General features: G+C 49.0%; 1 protein-coding gene across 1 annotated transcript in view; it reads right to left on the reverse strand.

Annotated features, from left to right (window-relative positions):
- LOC126527414 (uncharacterized) overlaps positions 1–21,032 on the reverse strand; it is a 157,841-nt gene extending 136,809 nt beyond the window's left edge. Inside the window, exon 1 of the mRNA XM_050175232.3 lies at positions 19,877–21,032. The gene's annotated coding sequence lies outside the window, so the exon portion shown is untranslated. The remainder of the gene's footprint in view (positions 1–19,876) is intronic.
- Positions 21,033–21,345: the final 313 nt, after the last annotated feature.

Here is a 21,345-nt window from a genome sequence, read left to right on the forward strand (position 1 = left end):
AGGTCATCAAGAGAAGCGGCCGCGAGAAGTGCTCGCGTAAAGAGGACTACCGTCGCACTGCATGCACGACGGCTGGCGGTCATGGTGGCGGTGGTTTGGCAGGCCGGCCGCATAATATGTCAGTCGCACGTCTCGTGGGGGGGGATGCGAGCCAGACGGGACGGGGAGGGAGGCGGGAGAGGGAGAATTTTATGCGACGGCACGGCCCTGGGGAGAGAAATGCGCACGCACGTCTGCAGCGGATCAGGTGTGTGTGTGTGTGTGTGTGTGTGTGTGTGTGTGTGTGTGTGTGTGCATGACCGCGATGGCTCGCGGTCAACATGGTACGGGTAGGACGCCGACGATATGAGGCAGAGCTTATGGACGTACTCTTTCTTTTTCACCTTAACTTTAGGAAAAGAAGAGGCGAAAGTGCGAACATTCATCGAAGGAGCGATGAAAAGTGAAAGAGGTGAGCGGCTTAAGATTCGGGATTGTAATATAGGCAAGATGAGCGTATCACAGCAGCGTATAGCTTCGTAATCCAAACTTGAGTTGAAGATTTTTGCGGCATAGTTTACTCAGAGGCAAAAACTGAACAGCCAGTCCTGGTCAAGGGTATAGCGACAGTTACTTGCCGCTTCAGACAACCGGAACACCGAAAATCGGAAGAAAGGTCCCTCCAAAGTCCGCCTACAATCACCCTCCGGGCAACGGCGACTAAATGGGCGCTCCACGGAATGATCAGCAGCGATCAACCAATAAGCTAAAGGCTCATTCTCCATCCGGCTCCTCTAGAATACGCAGCCGGCTCAGCAACTTTCTGCACTGCACAGAGTTGCCGAGCCGGCTGCTGCCTGTTCCAGAGAAGGGAGAAAACGGGCTCGCCCAATATGCGCTACTGATCCCTACCGCGCAGCTGGTTGTACGTCGTCGCGCGCGAATAACGGTCATGACACAGACGACGAAGGCCGCCCGTCTCTTGGGACCCACTAATCCGCCTCACCAGCTTTGTGAGGACTTCTGCCCGCTGGCTATACGGCTCGTGTCGAGCCAATCAGCAATGAGAGCCTGCAGCGTGTACCACAGGAACGAAGCACAAGGCGATCGCCCAATGTGCGCTTCTAATCCACCCGTGACGATGCTTCCATCGAGTCGGCGTCACGCGAAAGGCAACCAGGGGCGGACAATAAATGAGGCGGCCCGGCCTCTCTCGTGGGCCCGCGTTCACACGAATCTATATTCTGTTATCTTTGTTTAATAAACGTTTCGCCCTTTCTCTGTCTTACGCTACGAATGTTCGTAAGGGCAGACATGCGTACTATGAGGTCTATATGCACCCACGTGCCTGTTTTTGAACGTACGTGAGCGTCCTAATAATGTTCCTAAACAAAGTGACCGCAAGCAGTAAATTAGCAATTTCAGCAGTTGCGCACTGCTAACTGGTGGGCTCACTAATCGAATACCAAAAAACAAGCAAACGAGAAAATGTGTTTTTCGTTATTCCCCAATTTTCTTTCTTTCTTTAGAATCGCGACTTACGTAACTAAGACCATGGACGTGGCGCAATATAAACTGAGTAGTTCTCACTGACTATGATAATGCAGCTTCATTAGTAATGGCTACTACGTTCTGACGTTCTGAAGTCTGAGCCCCATTAGGGACGTTCACTGCGTTTACCAGAATTCCGGATCAAGCTACAGAACCGATATTCGGCTTTAACTTAGGAAGAGGACCTTAGTGTTGAAGCAATGAACGACAATCTTGTGGGCATCATTAAGGAGTGTGCAATAGAAGTCGGCGGTCACTCTGTTAGGCAGGATACCAGTAAGCTATCGCAGGAGACGAAAGATCTGATCAAGAAACGCCAATGTATGAAAGCCTCTAACCCTACAGCTAGAATAGAACTGGCAGAACGTTCGAAGTTAATCAACAAGCGTAAGACAGCTGACATAAGGAAGTATAATATGGATAGAATTGAACAAGCTCTCAGGAACGGAGGAAGCCTAAAAGCAGAGAAGAAGAAACTAGGAATTGGCAAGAATCAGATGTATGCGTTAAGAGACAAAGCCGGCAATATCATTACTAATATGGATGAGATAGTTCAAGTGGCTGAGGAGTTCTATAGAGATTTATACAGTACGAGTGGAACCCATGATGATAATGGAAGCGAGAATAGTCTAGAGGAATTCGAAATCCTACGAGTAACGCCGGAAGAAGTCAGGAAAGCCTTGGGAGCTATGCAAAGGGGGAAGGCAGCCGGGGAGGATCAGGTAACAGCAGATTTGTTGAAGGACGGTGGGCAGATTGTTCTAGAAAAACTGGCCACCCTGTATACACAATGCCTCATGACCTCGAGCGTACCGGAATCTTGGAAGAACGCTAACATAATCCTAATCCATAAGAAAGGGGACGCCAAAGACTTGAAAAATTATAGACCGATCAGCTTACTGTCCGTTGCCTACAAAGTATTTACTAAGGTAATTGCAAACAGAATCAGGAACACCTTAGACTTCCGTCAACCAAAGGACCAGGCAGGATTCCGTAAAGGCTACTCAACAATAGATCATATTCACACTATCAATCAGGTGATAGAGAAATGTGCAGAATATAACCAACCATTATATATAGCTTTCATTGATTATGAGAAAGCCTCAGCAGTCATGGAGGCATTGCGGAATCAGGGTGTAGACGAGCCGTACGTAAAAATACTGAAAGATATCTATAACGGCTCCACAGCCACTGTAGTCCTCCCATAAAGAAAGCAACAAAATCCCTATAAAGAAAGGCGTCAGGCAGGGAGATACGATCTCTCCAATGCTATTCACAGCATGTTTACAGGAGGTTTCAGAGACCTGGATTGGGAAGAATTGGGGATAAGAGTAAATGGAGAATACCTTAGTAACTTGCGCTTCGCTGATGATATTGCCTTGCTTAGTAACTCAGGGGACCAACTGCAATGCATGCTCACTGACCTGGAGAGGCAGAGCAGAAGGGTGGGACTAAAAATTAATCTGCAGAAAACTAAAGTAATGTTTAACAGTCTCGGAAGGGAACAGCAGTTTACGATAGGTAGCGAGGCACTGGAAGTGGTAAGGGAATACATCTACTTAGGACAGGTAGTGACTGCTGATCCGGATCATGAAAGTGAAATAATCAGAAGAATAAGAATGGGCTGGGGTGCGTTTGGTAGGCATTCGCAGATGATGAACAGCAGGTTGCCATTATCCCTCAAGAGAAAAGTATGTAACAGCTGTGTGTTACCAGTACTCACGTACGGGGCAGAAACGTGGAGGCTTACGAAAAGGGTTCTACTTAAATTGAGGACGACGCAACGAGCTATGGAAAGAAGAATGATAGGTGTAACATTAAGGGATAAGAAAAGAGCAGATTGGGTGAGGGAACAAACGCGCGTTAATGACATCTTAGTTGAAATCAAGAAAAAGAAATGGGCATGGGCAGGACATGTAATGAGGAGGGAAGATAACCGATGGTCATTAAGGGTTACGGACTGGATTCCGAGGGAAGGGAAGCGTAGCAGGGGGCGACAGAAAGTTAGGTGGGGAGATGAGATTAGGAAGTTTGGAGGGTCAACCTGGCCACAATTAGTACATCACCGGGGCAGTTGGAGAAGTATGGGAGAGGCCTTTGCCCTGCAGTGGGCGTAACGAGGCTGATGATGACTGCATTTACTGAGGCTACTAACAGTTTAGCAGCGTAGGTAGCAAGCCTATAGAATTTCTAAATACTTAATTGCAACGGTACTTTTTCTAAGAATGTGTCGTCAAACTCTGTATTCATTTCAAGAGGTTCAAAGCTACTCTGAGCAACACTCTCACCACCTAGACACATGGCGGGCGCCCAGTTGTTTCATCTGTCCTCTAGTGGTCCCGTCGGCAAACCTTACAAATTAGGGCACATTTGCGCACCGCTTTCTGAAATACGGATTACCTAAGGGGGGGGGGGGGGGGGTAAAAGATAAAGCAACCCTGCAGCGCATGATAGGGAGGAAGGAAGAAAGAAGCTTGAAACAGGTGGTAGGCGATAGAAATAAAAGAGGCGGCCAGAAGAGACTGGCCGAGCCCACCACGCCAGCTTTGGCGGCAACGTGGCGGGGGCCCTATACCGTAATCCATGCGCATATGCAAGTAGGTCGCCGCGCGCTGTCTCAGAGCGGCCTTGAAAACGAGACAGAGAACGTTAAAAAGCAAGAAAACCAGCAGCGCGGCTACGTTGTATAATGCCGCAGCTTGACTTTCAAAGAGAGCGCGGAAAAAACAAAACAATGACGATGAATAGACACACAAAAGAAAGTGCGGTTCATATACGGATCAGTGTGACGTGAAAGAGATGGACTGCCCACAAAGCAAGCGGGCGCCGTAGAAGGCCGTAAGGAATTAGCAGACGACAGTCCCGAGAAGTAATACACAAGGGCAAAGCGTCAAGCTGGTGACTGGAGCAACTGTTGCAGATGGCCAATAGCAGAAGACGGGACAATGACGATAATGAAGGCATCATGGACCAGTGGCAGACGACCACCCAGGAGACCAATAATAGAAAGAGTGAGGGAGGAAAAGAGTAAGGCTGAATAAGGTGAAATGTTCAGAAACTAGGACCATAGAATAACGTATGACTTAAGAGGAGGGAAATCTCTACTGGCCAAACTTCAGGCGCCATAGCGTAAGCGCTAATTCGCAGACGACAGTCCCGAGAAGACATACAGAGGGGAAAAGCTGGAAGCAGACAATCGGAGAAACAGTTGCAGACGGCCAAGCGCGAGAGGCGGAACAATGACGATATAATGAAGGCGGTAAATAGGTGTGGCAGGTGAGCGACGAGGAGACCACCGGCAGAAAGAAGAGCATGAAAGACAGAATAAGGTAAAACGCTCGCAATGTAGGACCATAAAGACGACGTATGACGCAATAAGAGGGAGGTCTCTGCAGACGAAACCTAAGAGCCTGTTGAGCGAGAAGGAATTGGCAGACGACAGTTTCGAGAAACAATACACAAGGGCAAGCAAGGCTAGACACAGACGATCCGGGAAACAGCTGCACACGAGCGACAGCGGAAGACGCAACAATGACAATAATGAAAACGGCAAAGGGGCGGCAGACGACAAAGTGGATAGCCATAACAGAAAGGGTGTCCGAGAAAGAGAGAGAGGACGAACAAGGCAAAACGATCAGGAACTGGGATCGTGGAGATGCGTGTGACGTAAGAGGAGCGAGGTCTTTCAGGCGCCATCGAGCAAGAGGGAGCAGACAAGGTTCGCGAGCTTAAGAAAAAAAATAACAGACGTATAGGAAAGGCTACCCACAGCAGACGATTAAAGACGACGTTGCAAACGGCCTAAGCGAAGAGCGGGACAAGATGAAACTGGAAATGAGCACTGTCGCACGGCCTACAAAGCACGGGCGCTTTTACAAAGGGGCGGAGATTTATGCGAAAGGGAAAATCAAGCGCAAAAGCACGTAGTAGACGGGCAGAAGAAAACGGCAACAGCAGTAGCAGACGGCGTAGCTGAGACAAGTCGCGGCCCCATAAAAAGAGAACCGAGGCGGTTGATCCATATCAAGTACGGAGTAGACGACAAGGACGAATCAGATGACGGTAGCTCGGAAACGTGGCGGAAGAGATTGCGTTTTAGAAGAACAGAAAAATAACCAATGCAAGAAGTGAGAAACAAAATCAGGCGAACACGCTAGAGAGCAACGCGACAGCTATCCGGTACAGAGCATCAAGGCGACCGGCTGTTTACACGGCAACTGCGGTGCCTTCGTAAGTAGGTGCTATGCAGGAAGACATAATAACAAAGACATGATAGGTAGTACTCATGAAACGATGCGGAAGGTAAGGCGATCGGCAGCGCCAGCCCAAAGTCGCAGAGACACGCGGTACAGCGAAGCAAGACAGATCGCCAGCGCGTCACCGAGATAACAGACGCGAAGTACGCGAATGCGCCTGTGGCGGCGTTGCTTACGTAGACGGCGTTTGAACGTACCGCCACCAATTTATACGGTCGGCATCTGTCCATATGCACCTACACTCGGCTTTTCATCAGATTATATGCCTTTTCAGTACTCACAGCATTGCGATGCTGCAGAAGATACACGACTGCGTCAGCTAACCTAGGGCCATATCAACGATGCTGCTGGCGCGTAATTGCTACTAGTGCTGTTGGCGCGGTATACTGGCACGAAGTATTACTAACGTCTCCTACAGTGTCGTCATTGGCACTCATAACAATTATATGAGGGAAGCGTCACGTTATCTCGATGCGCTTATTACCGGTACAACTGTGCAAGCTGTAAACACAACAATATGGCGTCGGTGACGTCGCGTGAATATTCCACATACAGAAGCTGCCGAACGTGACCGTAAGTGCGGCGGTATAGTGTTATCTACTGTAACGCAGGCGCATGGAAGGGTGTTTCACTGCATGTACTGCGCGAAAAGCTGCTGAAGTTGATGACGATTGACGATGATAATTCCCGTTGTCACGTAGTGCAAGCCCTACATTGACAGAGCACTATAGCCGGGTTTGATGGTCAGCTCAAGGGGAGGGCAATAAATGCAATTACGACAACATGAATCGACATGAATTCCGTCAACAGAGCAAGATGGTTACCTCGGCGCAAGTATTCAGAAGCTCTCAGCCACTTAATGTCCTTCAAAGCGTCAAGCGTAGCAAATAAATGGGAAGTCAGTGTGCCTGTCGGCTCATTTCGCCTATATATGCGCCTGTTTTAAGCGTATAAAAGCAATTAGGTGATTTCGTACACTACGTCTCGTAGCGCCACCTCTCCGTACGGATACTGAGCTCTTCTACAGCTTCGTGGGCAGTCATCTGTACAGTAGGCGAAAGCGCCCGAGATTCAACGACACTGCACATATTTAGCTACACAGAGCGTACCTCGCATGCCCTTTGATACCGAGCAAAAGCAGCCCTTGACCCACCGCTGTGTGTGCACACGTGCTGCAGAAGTTGTATGCAGAAGCTCGGCAAATAGCCGTAGTAGAGTAGGAAAAAAAAATCTTGGGTACGGAAATAATCGCGCCGCTTAGCCTTCAATCCGTACGAAGCGCATGCGTCGTCCATAAGCATAAACCTTAGCGCGCGCTGTCGCAGGGTTCTGCTATACGTCGGAGATCAGAAAGATAGATTAAAGCCGCCGTTTCTTGCGATAGCACAAACAGCTGCGGGCAAGGCTATGGCGACCGAGCCACGAGATTTCTGAAGTCGTTTAGCTGAAGTGGGAAACGAAATAGGAGGAAGCAGCGAAAACGGCCAAAAGCATTCACCGTATAGATATATATATATACTAAAGCATCTTGTACATCTTCTTCAAGTGCTTCAAAGCACAACATCAGGTTCCAACTGCAGGATCTCGCTGTACCGCGCTCTACCGCAATTAGGTGTCTTAATTAACACTGTCGCATTGTGTGTGCGCGTGTGTGTGTGTGTGTGTGTGTGTGTGTGTGTGTGTGTGTGTGCGTGTGTGTGTGCGTGTGTGTGTGCGTGCGTGCGTGTGCGTGCGTGTGCGTGTGTGTGTGTGTGTGTGTGTGTGTGTGTGTGTGTGTGTGTGTGTGTGTGTGTGTGTGTGTGTGTGTGTGTGTGTGTGTGTGTGTGTGTGCGTGTGTGTGCGTGTGTGTGTGTGGATCAGAACTATAATTATTAGGCCGCTCAACGAGACTTCAAATGTCACGTCGATTCGAGAACATTCATACCTGTATACGCAGTGTTTGATGTCGATAGGCTGAGCAATAACACAGAGAAAAAGAAATTAAATTATCGGGTTTCACGTGCGAAAACCGCGACTTGATTATGAGGCACGCCGTAGTGAGGTAGTGCAGAATAGTTTGGACCGCCTGGGGTTCTTTAACGTGCACCTAAACCTAAGCACACGGGTGTTTTCGCGATTCGTCCCCATCGAAAATAACACAAAGAAATTGTTCAGTTTGGCGGATAGCGAAAGAAAATAAGCGAAACATTTACCACATCCAGGGACAAGCACCGATGCCCGAATCAAAGTATCTGGCTCAAGAGGAATCACGTGGTAACCCTTATGTACGGAACGTCACGCATAAAACCACTGCCTCCAGCACATAGACGAAGTCGCAGCCACTGTCGTCATGCGTGTCACAAACATCAGGTGAGGTACCTTTAGCTGCTATTAGCGTAAGCGTAACGAAACAATAACGCATTAGAAGATACCGCTCGGTGCAACAAAGCAATAATAATAATAAATACAAAAACAAAGCCCCTTAAGCCGATTAAAGCTTAGTTGCGTAATAAGTCTTGTTTCTCTATAGGTACACGGCAGACTACGCGATGTGTATATATACGGATGCCAAATACACGTACCGCTCAAGAATGATCGCGTACACTTTTCGTCAATTACCCCGGTTGGATCGCCGCCACTGCCCGCTATTTCCTTCAGACAACTACCGCGACCATCGTCGTCGGCCCAGGCTCGAAAAACTCAAGGTGTCACAGCCGATACGGATGTTCATCGGTTGCGAACGCCCAAGACGCATCGATGTATACTAACGGCTGATCGATCGGACAGACCTTCGATTGCGGAAGTTCCCAGGGGTTCCCATTCGATCACGACGAATACATACACACACACACACACACACACACACACACACACACACACACACACACACACACACACACACACACACACACACGGGGCGTAGCGCCGAACAAACAAACAAAACAGTCGCACCCTACGACATTGAGTTGTAGAGAATATGTATCTCCCGAGTTACGCAATCGGCTTACCCCAAAGAGCGCAGCGCTGTCCTCTTTTAACGTTTGCGGGCCACACGTGAGACAAGGCCACCTCCGTATGCTTTATCCGTGTGAACACTTCAAACTTGCTCTCTCTCTCGTGTGTGTCGAGCTCTCGCGTGTGTGATCACTGCGGCGGAGCCGAAAAAAAAAATTCTTTTGTCTTGCTTCGCCGAGTCGTTAGCACGTGACAGCGCGTGGGAACTCGCGCTTTCTGCACCGTTTACTTTCAATTAAAAATTAAGGACTAAATATTACGCACGACGAAGGAACATCTAATCTATGCGAAGCTCTCGTGAAGCGGTCAATTATATCCTATGAATCTTCCTATCATATCCTATGGACACGTACACGAGACCACGTGCTCTCGTGCAGAAAAAAAAAGTACGCGTGCATTTGGGCCCTAATTGTTACAAACAACTGGCAGTTGGGTCGAGCTTGGTGGCGGCTAATGGTTAGAGCTATATGCGTGCTGCCTACTGGCCCAAAGCGAGATTAGATTCCGCCATCGGACGGGTAATTATTTCGTTTTCGGTATTTGAGATTATTCGAGCTGCTATTCGTCAAGGACCACCAAGACAACGACGACCGGGACACCACCGCGACTGGGTCACTACAACGACGCAAGTTGCGCTGATTAGACCGGTTCAAAGGGAACGGTCAACGAGTTTTATAAACCCTTCGCGTTTACGAGCGCCAACGGCCTATTGTCGCCACCGCGGGTGTGTCTGTGCGAACCGTTTCACAAATTGACGGGCCACTCGTAAGGTTCGAGGAGAATCAAGTCGTTTTAAGAGCCTCGCAATTACACCCACGTGACGCTTCTACAGGAACACTCGCTTTTTGTGTTCTCGGAACAGGAGGCAAGAAATGTGTGTTTCCGCTGATCCCCTTGTGAGATAGAATAAGGGGATCAACGGTCGTTTCTTTACCGAGACTACATAGATTCGAAACAGACCATGAAGGTACACGAGGGTGCGATGAAGATTGGTACATACCACTGGAGTAACGCGTACAATGGCTGCTGCTGTTAGTGAAGTCGCAGGTTCGTATACGAGTCCCAGGGATAGAGTGCCAGCTCAGTCGAACCCACGCACAGTTTAGAAGGACCGGTACACCACGGACTTCGCGCACTGGACTTCTCGTGGCGTAGACGAGTCTGAAGGAACGACGACGCTAGAGGTCCTGCTCTGGGAAAGACGAGATTCTTGTTTCTTTTCTTTTCGAAAAGCGATGCTTCGAAGCTCGTCGTCATCGATACATCGAAGGGTAGTATCGGAAATCGCTGCGATTGCGGTTCCGCTCGAAAGCCGACAGTCTGACGAACGATAGGGTGGTAATCCTAGTAGAGATGCGTACTCGCGCAAACACACACATACACACAGAGAGAGAGAGAGAGAGATAGAGAGAGAGAGAGACGCATGCATGCACGCACGCAAAGAAAGAAGGAAAGAAAGGAAGAAAGAAAGAAAGAAAGAAAGAAAGGAAGAAAGAGAAAGAAAGAAAGCTGTAAAGTGCCCGCAAAAGAAGTTGGGAAATCTCGCGCCTTCGTTCCAAAGTTTTGCGAATTCCCGGTGAAGAGTGTAATGGACTGTTAGCGTCAATGCCGCTAAAAAAAGAGAGAGAGAGAAAGAAAAAGATACTAATAAGAAGAGGGGAAAAGCGTTTCATCAATGTGCCCACGTCGCACCGACGTCGATCAGGAAATTACAAGGCCCGAGGCAAGAATAATTATACAACTGAAACACGCACCTGTATATTTATCGCTAAATTCCGCTCCTATCGCATAGGGTAAACAAGACCTCCCGTGATTATACCGAGCTAGTGAAGCTAAAAAGAAACCGCTGCAGAAGCGATAGAATTTCTCGACCACTTGCCGCTTACTTACGCAGACTGTGTACCTATAACGCTGTACCGCGGCTTCTAGAGTTACCCACTGTCCGCGGAGTACGGACGACTCGATTCATTCAGCCGAGGGCAAATGGAATAAGTAGGGAACGACGTACGATTCACTTTTACCTGCGATACAATCGAGACAGAAGAAGAAAAAAAAAACCCCTGAAAGATTCCGAAATATCGAAGAAAGCTCCAGATGGGGCAGCACAGGAATTAGTCGCCGCTTTTCAATACGGCTGGCACTCTGCGATGAATGAAAGAACTTGGCTCGTTTCCAAGTTTGTTAATGTTGCTGTTGCTTTCTTTTTCTTTTTTTTTTTATTGTAAGTTAGTAAGTTTCGTCTTTTCCCAAAATGATGTAAGCCCCTGCACCATAGTGAAGGTCGGTTTCTCCACGTCGTCGTAGTTATGGCGATGACGCTGCTGAACGCGGGTTTGCGGGTTCGAGTCCCAGCCACAGCTGTTGCGCTCCTACGAGGGCACTATGGCGAAGCCCTCGATGTACACCGTGTGTCGGGTCCACTGTACCCGTTGGTCAAAGTTATAACCCGGAGCCCCGACTACGCTGACTATCTTAGCATTCGTGCGTTCACTAGGGGAGTTAAACTCCATCGATCAATCAATCAGAATCAGTTTATTCAAGTAAGTAGTGAGGTAAGAATTAACAATAGATGTATATATAAGAGGAGGTTCTGTAGTTTGAAACGGAATTGGGGCCTCTTGTGCATGACGACAATCACTTAATCAACGAATCCCATCAATCATTTAATCAGTCAATCAATCATCTCGTCTCACTCTTCGCATTTCGACGGCGCGGCTGACGACTTCTTTGTGCACGAGAGCATATTTATATTCAATCGCGCACTATAGATATACGTATTATGCATGACCCTTTGGCATGTTAAGCTGAAAAAAAAAAAAAAAAGCCAACGCTGAGAGGGCGCACGCAAATTTTGCCACACAGTGAACCCGTACAGTGAACCGATGTTTTCGTAGCGTAAACGATTCAGACACATTGGTCAGTCCCCCCCCCCCCCCCCCCCCTCTCCTCCTCAACCCACCCTTTGCTTAATAAATAAATGCTCCTTCTAATCTTATGAAGAGGATAAACAAAAAGTGGACGGGTTTGTATCCGTGCAGGGCTAATAACAACAGCGCACTGAAAACGAAGACTTACTCTTCGTCCGAGACGGCCGAGCGCGTACACGGAGATACGCCTGCCTCGTGAAACACACCCACCCGCAGCAACGCAGCAAACAAAGGCAAAAAGGCAGGAAATAATATACTTGCAGGAAAACAACCAAAGCGCGCCAGCACAAGGCAGATAACTAACCATATAAACAGAACCAGAGGGTGTTTTACAAGCCTCGTTTGTTCCGTTTCCCGCTTAGGTCCTTTCAGGCAGCGAAGCATGAACTGCCCCGTTTGCCGCCGGAGAAAAACAACAACAACAAAAGAGGGCGAGAGAAAGTACGTGATTTCCCCTCGACTCATTAAGCGACCATTGTGTGAAGGGTTGGAAAGATTCGCCTCGCGTGTAAACCTAACGCGTCTAACGACGCGATTACGTCGTTGCAACAGGGCCGGCCAGCGATTGTTTAGGGGGCGCTCTGCACTGGATTGGTTCGGCTTGGCTTCCCTCCACCACTGATAGAGCGCTTACTCACTATGGGAGATCAAGCCTAATCTCATCCGGCTCTGCGCTTGGAAGCAACCGCCTTCTTCTCTTCTTTTTTTAAACGTTCAACTTATTGATAATCGTCTTCTACATCATTTATCATCCTTAATCATCACCATCTTCTCCATCATCATCATTATCACCATCGACATCTTGTTCTTGTTCCCTAGTGAGATGGCACAACGCACTGTGGGGGATCGGCCATGAATCGGGCGGTGAAGGAACTGTTATCTGCTTCTCGTAACCACTCCTCGCTCCTTCCTCAACTACTTCCCTTCCTCATCTTTTGCTCATCTTCACAAACGAATGGTGCACATTCAACGCATCATGTTGGAATCTGAATATTACACCGACAGAACACGTGCTCTCGTTTCCTAAGCAAGTGCGCTGTCGGTAGCGCGAACATCGATAAACTCGAGCACACACTACACAAAGCTTTGCTCCGCGTAAGTACCAACGTGTGGATTGGATCGGCTTAATTTTATTTTAAAGCCTGCGATTGTTCATGCACCTTCCGTACAACTTTCTCCGCCTCGTAAATCTTCCATTTAGCATTAAAGGGACGCTAAATAGAAAGTTTGAGATAGCCCACGTTTATAGATTACGATTGCGCAAATACGAAGATGCCCGGTGCTACCGCGATCTAACGCACCTTCCCGTGCGGATACACTTATAACACCTGTAAAAAAATTATGGGGTTTTACGTGCCAAAACCATTTTCTGATTATAAAGGCACGCCGTAGTGGAGGTCTCCGGAAATTTCGACCACCTGGGGTTCTTTAACGTGCACCTAAATCTAAGTACACGAGTGTTTTCGCACTTCGCCCCCATCGAAATGCGGCCGCCGTGGCCGGGATTCGATCCCGCGACCTCGTGCTCAGCAGCCCAACACCATAGCCACTGAGCAACCACGGCGGGTAATATAACACCTGTCACGAGCCCGCAAATTGGCACCTAATTCTGCGCTAAGATACCCGTTCCGCTACAGGCAATAATAATTCCAGCAGGGATAAATTGCAGGAAATTTCCTGTCAGTTTCTTGTTCGTATTCTTTCTTTGTTTGAACCCACACACAGTGTCGCAAAGTCGAACATCACAGAGTCGTTTAAGAAATGTCTTATACATTGCCTTTCTTTTGCTGCTTTGTTTTCTTGTAACGTACTTGTGTGCTTATTGCTCCTTACTAGGAATTTATCTCTTCGACTCTGATCCTGGAGCCCATCGTCTTGTATTTATGCTACATATATAATATATATATATATATATATATATATATATATATATATATATATATATATATAGCGTGTTGACCAACAAATAATTTAGAACTGAAACTGAATGCTTTACGTTCGTGTAATGCCATTACATGGAGGTGCGGTACCTACTGCGAACTCATTCTTCGGACTCGCGAAATGCGAAATGACTGCGGTTCTCGCCGCCAGTTATCTGCCGTCAGCTTGGAATATGCCACCACGCATAGAGCGGTAGCTTATCGAAATTTCAGTGACACTTCACCTTCAAGTGACACTTCAAGCGTCGAGCGACACTTGAAGCGTCCTCTCCAGCCCTCAGCGACAGTCAAACAGGTATCGAGTGTCACTTGACACTGCGTTGGAGTGTCACTGATTGTGTACATAGCGCGTCGTGAGGTGAATGTTTGACAACTACTTCAAATTTCGGTGTGCGGGTGGCACTTGACACCTCCTAGGTTGCGTTTAGTGACACTTAAAGCAGCTGTCCAGTGGCACTTGCTTTGAAACCTCCCGTCTAATGTACAGTGACAAGGACAGACATGTCGAGCCACACCCGTTCGACAACTCGTCTTCGACATTAACACCTCAAGGAAGTGTCACATTCACCTTGACACCTCTTCCCACAAGGAAAAGGAAAACCTCCGAGGAAAAAAGAAAAAAAAAACGCAAGGTCACTGCTTTCCTCGAAGCTGCAGGAGGGACAAAGATTTTCAACGTTCAAAAGAAAGCGCGATAAAAATGAAAAACAGACGCATGTCGATAGACGCGCGAGACGCGGCCATGAACGATCAAAACCGCGCATTAGAACTTTCACAATGGGCATCCGCACGGAACCAAAGACAGAGAAAGCGAACACGACAATACAAATCGGCCCCACGACGGGCTATATACGTACGGATACAAGCCAAGGCCCCTGCGGAAGCAGTAATAGTCACGGGGCTATTGCTCACATTCCGAGGGAAACAAAGTCGTGTTCGCCGAAGCCAGCGAAGAAACCCACACTCCCTGCAATGACTTTACTTCAGGAGAGAGATGGGTGATAGGGGTGAGGGAGGAAGCGACAAAGCCACGTCAACATGTAGGTACACAAACCACGCGCTAAACCATCTCGACAACCATTTAACCCTTTCGCTGTCGGACGTTTCTGGCCGTGACGCACCCCCAGTGTCGGCTTGGTTTCAGGGAACGAGCATAACAGGGAATGAACATAGCAATTTATTTTTGATTATGATTGGTATACAAATAAGATAGTCAATGCAATATGCACATTTCAGTGTTTTGCAGCTGTTGTTAGTAAACATCATCATCATCATCAGCCTGACTATAAAATCTGTTCAACATCCGAATCTGACGATGCGGAACCCTCTTCGTCTCAAGCGACTTTGGCCGAGTCCGAATCCGCGCTCGGCTCGTATTCTGAATCGGAATTCAGCCACCGCTCCCATGAGCAGACGAAGGTCCCGCGCCGCGCCGAGCCATCCGAAAGTAACCGCGCGCAGGGAGGATGTGCTTTCAGTCGCCCTCGCAACGGAGAGAAATGGGACGTTGCGTGATCAAGAAGACAGAGGGAGATGGAAAAAGGCTAAACAAAGTTCGAAGGGCTTTACGTTTACTGCTGCAAGTCGGAAGCGAGGGTGCGGCGAGAGAGCGAAAGCAGCAATCGAGTCACCCTTTTTGGAGAGGCAACGGCACGTGCGCCTGAACTTGACGCGCCGTAGCAGGCACACCAACAGAAGAAAAATAAAAACCTTAAAACCAGCGGAGATTACAGAACAACCCTTGAACCCATAACCACACGCGCGCGACGCATGATCCAGCGAACGCGGAGCCACCGCACTCAGCAAAGAGAAAGTGGGGAGTGGCAGTCGCACCGTACTCTTCAATACATGGGTTAACACAGGTCGGAGCGAATATACGAACTTGTAGAAAGAGTCAACAGATGGCGTGGCCAATCCAGGAGCGCCTGCTTTTGCGCTCAGGCGCGAAATTTTGAACGCACGATAGAGAACGTACCGGTACGTCAGTGACACCGTGGGGGGGAAGCGCGATGACGTACCGGTACGTCAGTGACAGCGAAAGGGTTAACGACGCTTTATACTGCCGCTGACGATTAGGAAACAAAGAAACACATAAAGCTCAGGCAAGCCCATTTCAGCATCGGCACAAGCGGGGCCAGTCGTTCCTCTTGAAAGTCCGCGCCGCCATCAAAAAAGCAATGAAAGAGAGAAAGGGGGGAAGGGAGAGAAGGAGGGAGGGGGGGGGACAGGGGGCCTCAAGCGTTTATAATAGCTGTATAGAGGAAGCAAGCCGGGAAGCCTCCCCGCGCAACGCACACGCTTGTGCAGCGTCGCCGGGAAATCATGATCGCTGTCCGTTCGAAGCCCCTAATGACTTCTACGCGTATAAACGCCAAGGGCAATCGCCGCAGGTAAAAAAGCCAAAGGGGTGTGCAAGTAAGAATGTCGGATAGAAAAAGAAAATACAGTAAACAAGCGAAACAGAAAGACAGAAACGACGAGAAGACATCACGACGACGCCCACGTTTCTCGTGGTGTCCGTGGCTGTGAGGCCGTGCGTCTATATAGTTTTCATACCGGTGCCCGTTGCATGCAGAGAGAGAGAGGGGGGGGGGGGAGAGAGACATAAACGCGAAAGTTTGTTTCCGTGTCTCGGCCGCGGGGAGGAAGACTCTCCCGCGTCTGTGTGTACCGTCCATCCAACCGCTTTCCCCAACGAAGAGAGAAGGCGAAAGCGAGAAGGAGTTTAGAAAGGAAATGCGGCGATTTCGGCGCGAATTTCGCCTCCGACATCGCCATCACGCAGCAGACCGGACGGGGAGGGCGTGGGGAGAACAAAATGGCCGGCGGCTGATCATTGACAGTATCCTGCCCTCCACGAGTTTTATAATAATGACTTGACCAGGCACGGCTGTACAAGAAGAGGGAACCCGTTGAAGGGAAAGAGAGTTTAAAATCGTTTTGCGCCAGCGGAAGTGTTTTCTGTTTCATTCTTTCTTTTCTTGTTTCTTTTCCTTTTCTTTTTTTACGTACACTCTCCTCTCGTGAGCACTACCACGCACATTAGCGACAACGCCCGTGCGTGTAGACATGCAATCGAAAGAACGCGACGTGCAAATGGGCGAAGGGGGCGGAATATACCGGCGATGGGCGACACTCTCTATACATTGCGGCTGCCGAGGTAAATTCGAGTCTTATTGCGGTGCAGCGGTTGCAGCTGAGGCCCTCGGCATGTGCGTAGGCGTCGACAACTCATCGAAAGCGTTGGTTGGTGACGACGACGAGGACGACTCGGATTGAGAAGAAGACATTTCGGAGAGGAAGAAACTGCGAGAGGTCACCTTGCTTGAAAAAAAAAAAGAAGAAAATGTACAGCCGGCCAGAAGACCGGCCGTTGTAAAGGATGCGTTGATGATATTGTTTCGTGGCAGAGTGGGAAAACCAAGACTGAAACCAAACTCCTCACTCCATGATGATTTTTCGGAATAAATGCGGTCAGTAGTAGCCTTTCCTCAGCGCGATGACGCGCGTGAACTATAAATTTTCGTGGTTAAAGCGCTCGCGCCGTTTCGGTGCGTCGCTTATTCAGCAATCTACTTGATAGTGTAACAATCTGTCATCGCACGTATTCACCGAAACTGATCCTGATCAATTATTTAATGTCTTTTTTCTCGGTGCTTGTAAGCTACAATGCACTTTTCTTTGTCTTGACGGTTATCTGCAGGCCGGTTGTCATTTTGCTCATCCAAGTAAAAGCTGTTTTTGGCAATGACTACGCATCTATTCTTTTTTTATTTGAACCTATGAGTAACTACTGCCCAATGTTCTATAGTGTTACGTGCATATTACCACGTATCTTTGGTTGCACTTATTCTATCAACAGTTCGTGCACGGTTTGCCTCTGTCGTTTTAAAAGGAGCCTTTGCATCAAGAACTCTTACCTAAATACGTGAGAACGTAGAAATAATTGTTCTCTGTTCCCACTGCCCTGAAATCAATGAGGTTCGTAGCAACTAAAAAGAAATAAAGTAAAAATCTATCGACTGTAGGCAGCAGACTGCTTATTCAGGTGTTCATTTGTTCTTGCAAAAAACTCCTAAAATCACAGAATTACAGGAAACTGTCGCATAAAGTTTGCAACCGTCTATCTAAAGAATAAAGAAAAAACAAATGCCACCATTATTTCGGAGCCGCCGCCTATTAAGACATCTAAAGTGTACAAAATTGATGTGTAATTACACGCTATACTTGGAAATATACAACTAATTTGTGGGCAATACTTTCCCAAGCTCTCGTAAATATTACAACAATTTCACGTGAGATATAGATTCATTTATCACATCTGTGCGCTTTATATTGCTCTTACAGATGCAGTTTACAGAACTGTGAAATCTGGTTTTGACACGGAGTTATACCGATTTGTAAGCTTCGCGCATCCATTTCTTCGTGAGATTTTTTTTTTCTTTTTAAGAAAGCTCACCAATTCTCATCGAATACAAAATAATCCACAAGGCCAGAAATCAATATATCGCTTCCTAGAGCCTAGAGCCACTATAACTTATACAGATTTTTTTTTTTTCAAGCAACAAAATTCGTTCGAATCAGCTTTGCACTCGTACTCTAATGAGGTCGTTTCTGCGTTTAACACTACATTCATTTCATTCAGAAGGGGTCCCGCCTTCATCAGGAGTCATCAGGTGCATCAAGGGCCTTGATGATGACCGGACCCCGGCGGAAACGTCTAAATTAAATGTCTGTGTTTTGCATTTCTACGTGCTCCTGAACTTCTTTCAATGCATTGAACACGGGATCCGAAGAACTACTTCCTTCACACATACACACACACACACATGATCTTTATATATATATATTCGCCGACAAACGAACATATATCCAAATTTTCCTACATTCGTTATTTGTTCGCTATGTATTCGATATCGAAGTTTCGAATCGAATGAGCGGGAAGCATAAGAAGTGTCGAGAGAGTTAACATTTAGTGTCACATAATGTGACGAAGTCATCGAAATAATTGTCACCCCGGCCGTTATATATATGTGTATATATATATATATATATATATATTGAAAGACCGATTCGGCTGCAGCGCTAACCTGGAGCTTCATTCGCTCGTACGCCTTCCTTTCACCACCCGAAAACAGCTGCAAACATGACACCCGCAGAAACACGTCAGCGGCTCGCCGAGTTTGAAGAGGCAGACTCGCTGTCGTCGCAAGAGTTACAAGATGATACAGAGGATGCGGCGAGAGTCGTCTGGTGAATGATACCCAGCAGCGGGCGGCGTTCTTTAGGCCCGCAGCATGACGTCGCGAATATTACAGACAAAGCAGACAGTCACCTGTCATCCCGCGCACCGGCTTAGGCCAGACGACTCCCCGTGCCGAACTTCACTGCCCAGGATGCGCGGCAACAAAATAACAGGCCAAAGCCGATCTCCCTGTCACGTGGGTTCCTATGGCGCGTAGCTTGTTTGCCGACATAAAAGAGCTAAGCGCGAGCTACCGCGAGAGCGAACGGAAACAAACAATGAGCAAAACAACAGACTAAAAGACCAACCGCTAGCAGACGACGTTCCCATAGCACGCGAGAGAACAGAAGACAGATAGCAGACGAAAAACGACCGTAGAACGCAGACGATAAAACAGAAAACTACCGGAGGCGCACGCGCAGAGCAACCGGACGTCCGCAGGAAAAAGCAAAGGGTTAAACTCTTCAGGGCGCAGCACACGCATCGCACCGGCGAAGGTTTATCTCTGCGAACGAACACAAAACAAAAGACGCGCGCGGCTGCAGCGCAGCGCACGCCAAAATGAAAGCCAAAGGGGGTTCGTGTGCGATGCCTGCCGGCTCCGCAGAAGAGCAGCAGCAGCAGCAACAGCAGACGACATCTCTCTATAACACGGGCAAAAGCCAAGCCAATCTATCTACGCGCGGGGCGGGCGGCGTCTGCCTCTGCGCGCAGGAACCAAGGGGACTATAAAAAAAAAAAAAAAAAAAAAGAGAAACGCGCTACAGTACAGGCACGCTTCTCCTTTGCAGCGTCGTCGTAGTCCAAGGGGGCCTTCGAGAAAGGCTGCTGCTGCTGCTGCTGCTGCGGCATAAGCTAGCCCAGACGGGGCCCACACCACGGCAGCGGCGAGCAGGCGGGCAGGCAGGCAGGCTATCCCACGGGCTGAAACCGGTCCGGCCGGCATGAACACACGCAACTAATCATAAAATCGGCTCCACTCACGCTGCTCGCTGCCTCTTGGTCGGCGGACAGGTGCGCCAAGCGGGATCTCCAGGTAAGGCAGGCCCCCGGACGTTCAATATCCAACAGGTCGACGACGACGTCGTCGAAGCGGCGGCGAAACCTTCCGGCGTCGACGTCCGGCGACTCCGTGGGCGACAACGGTGATCGCGATCGAGCTCGGACGAGACACAAGGCGTCCACGGTTGGACTTGGACGCAGATCCGCGAGAAGGAATCAGGCACGTATGTGTGTGGGGCGCGATAAAGCGAAACAAAATAATAATAATAACAAAGAATAATAAACAAACGGAGAATCCCGCACGGAACGGCTCGATTTACTTGGAAAGTGAGGACAGCAGACGAAATCCGCGTGTACCCACCAGACGAAACAAAAGCTGAATTACTTTTCTTTTTCGTTTCTCTCGGAGAAGACTAAAAAGAAAAGAGGGTAAGCCACCGGCCAGGGTTCAGGTGTCACAGAAAGATTTATCCCAGCGCTCTGCGGCGTTGTCAGCAGACGACGAAACAAAGAGAAATTTTCGCCCGTAGCAGACGACGGCGACTAATGAAGCGGGAGCGTACTCGCAACAAGAGGCAACACCGCACACAGAAACACACCTGCAGATACGTCACTGTACACAAAAAGGGAAGAACAACACTGCTGACCAGAGAAAGAGGGACAGGCTGAACGTGTCGTCGGCACAACGGAAATCACTCCTCGGCGAAGCGAGCGCGGACTGTCACGACGCAGCACAGATCCAGGTGGTGTAGGGGACACGGTTCTGTCAGGACACCGCTGCTCTTGAACGGGCTTGAGCACGGCACGATAGGGACACCCCGAGCGACGAACTTGAACGACGAAACAGCCTGAGCGGTGAAGGCGACGCAGCGGCGACGGCGGCAGTCCGTTGCCGCCGTTGGGTCATGACACTCGGCGCCGTGCGCAAGTTCACGACGGCAGCGACGGATGGGGCGACGGCGGAGCTCGCGATAGGCGCTGTAAGCTCAGCGCAAACATGCCGTCGAGTGGACGGACCCGTTCCTCCGCGGCTTCTCTCAGGCGCTTTTGCGGAGGCCGGAGAAAAAAGCAAAACAGGCATCCCCCCCTGGCCCGTCCCGGCTCGGAGCAGAAAGAGCAATCGCAGAGAGAGCGATGCCCAACCTCCTCGCCTCTACTAGTGCTAGCGCGCGACGCGCGAGGTCGCTTGCTACCATGACGCTTCGAACCACGCCCGCGAAGAAGGAATTTCTTTCCTTCTTCCGTGATGCAGGCGATGGCGGCGCGGCTATTTGACGTAGCGTGTGCGCGTGTCTCTGTTCTGCTCTCCAGTGGGTCGAGTGAGCATCCGAACGCCTTCATGCGTCACTGCAGACTATCACGTGACTGAATCGGGCCAAGTACTGCGGTGAAAACGGTCAGAGGGCGTCATCTCGATGCACCAAACCTCTCGGTCCTGAACTAAGGACACA

This window comes from Dermacentor andersoni, chromosome 9, assembly GCF_023375885.2.
Source record: "Dermacentor andersoni chromosome 9, qqDerAnde1_hic_scaffold, whole genome shotgun sequence".
NCBI lineage: Eukaryota > Metazoa > Arthropoda > Arachnida > Ixodida > Ixodidae > Dermacentor > Dermacentor andersoni.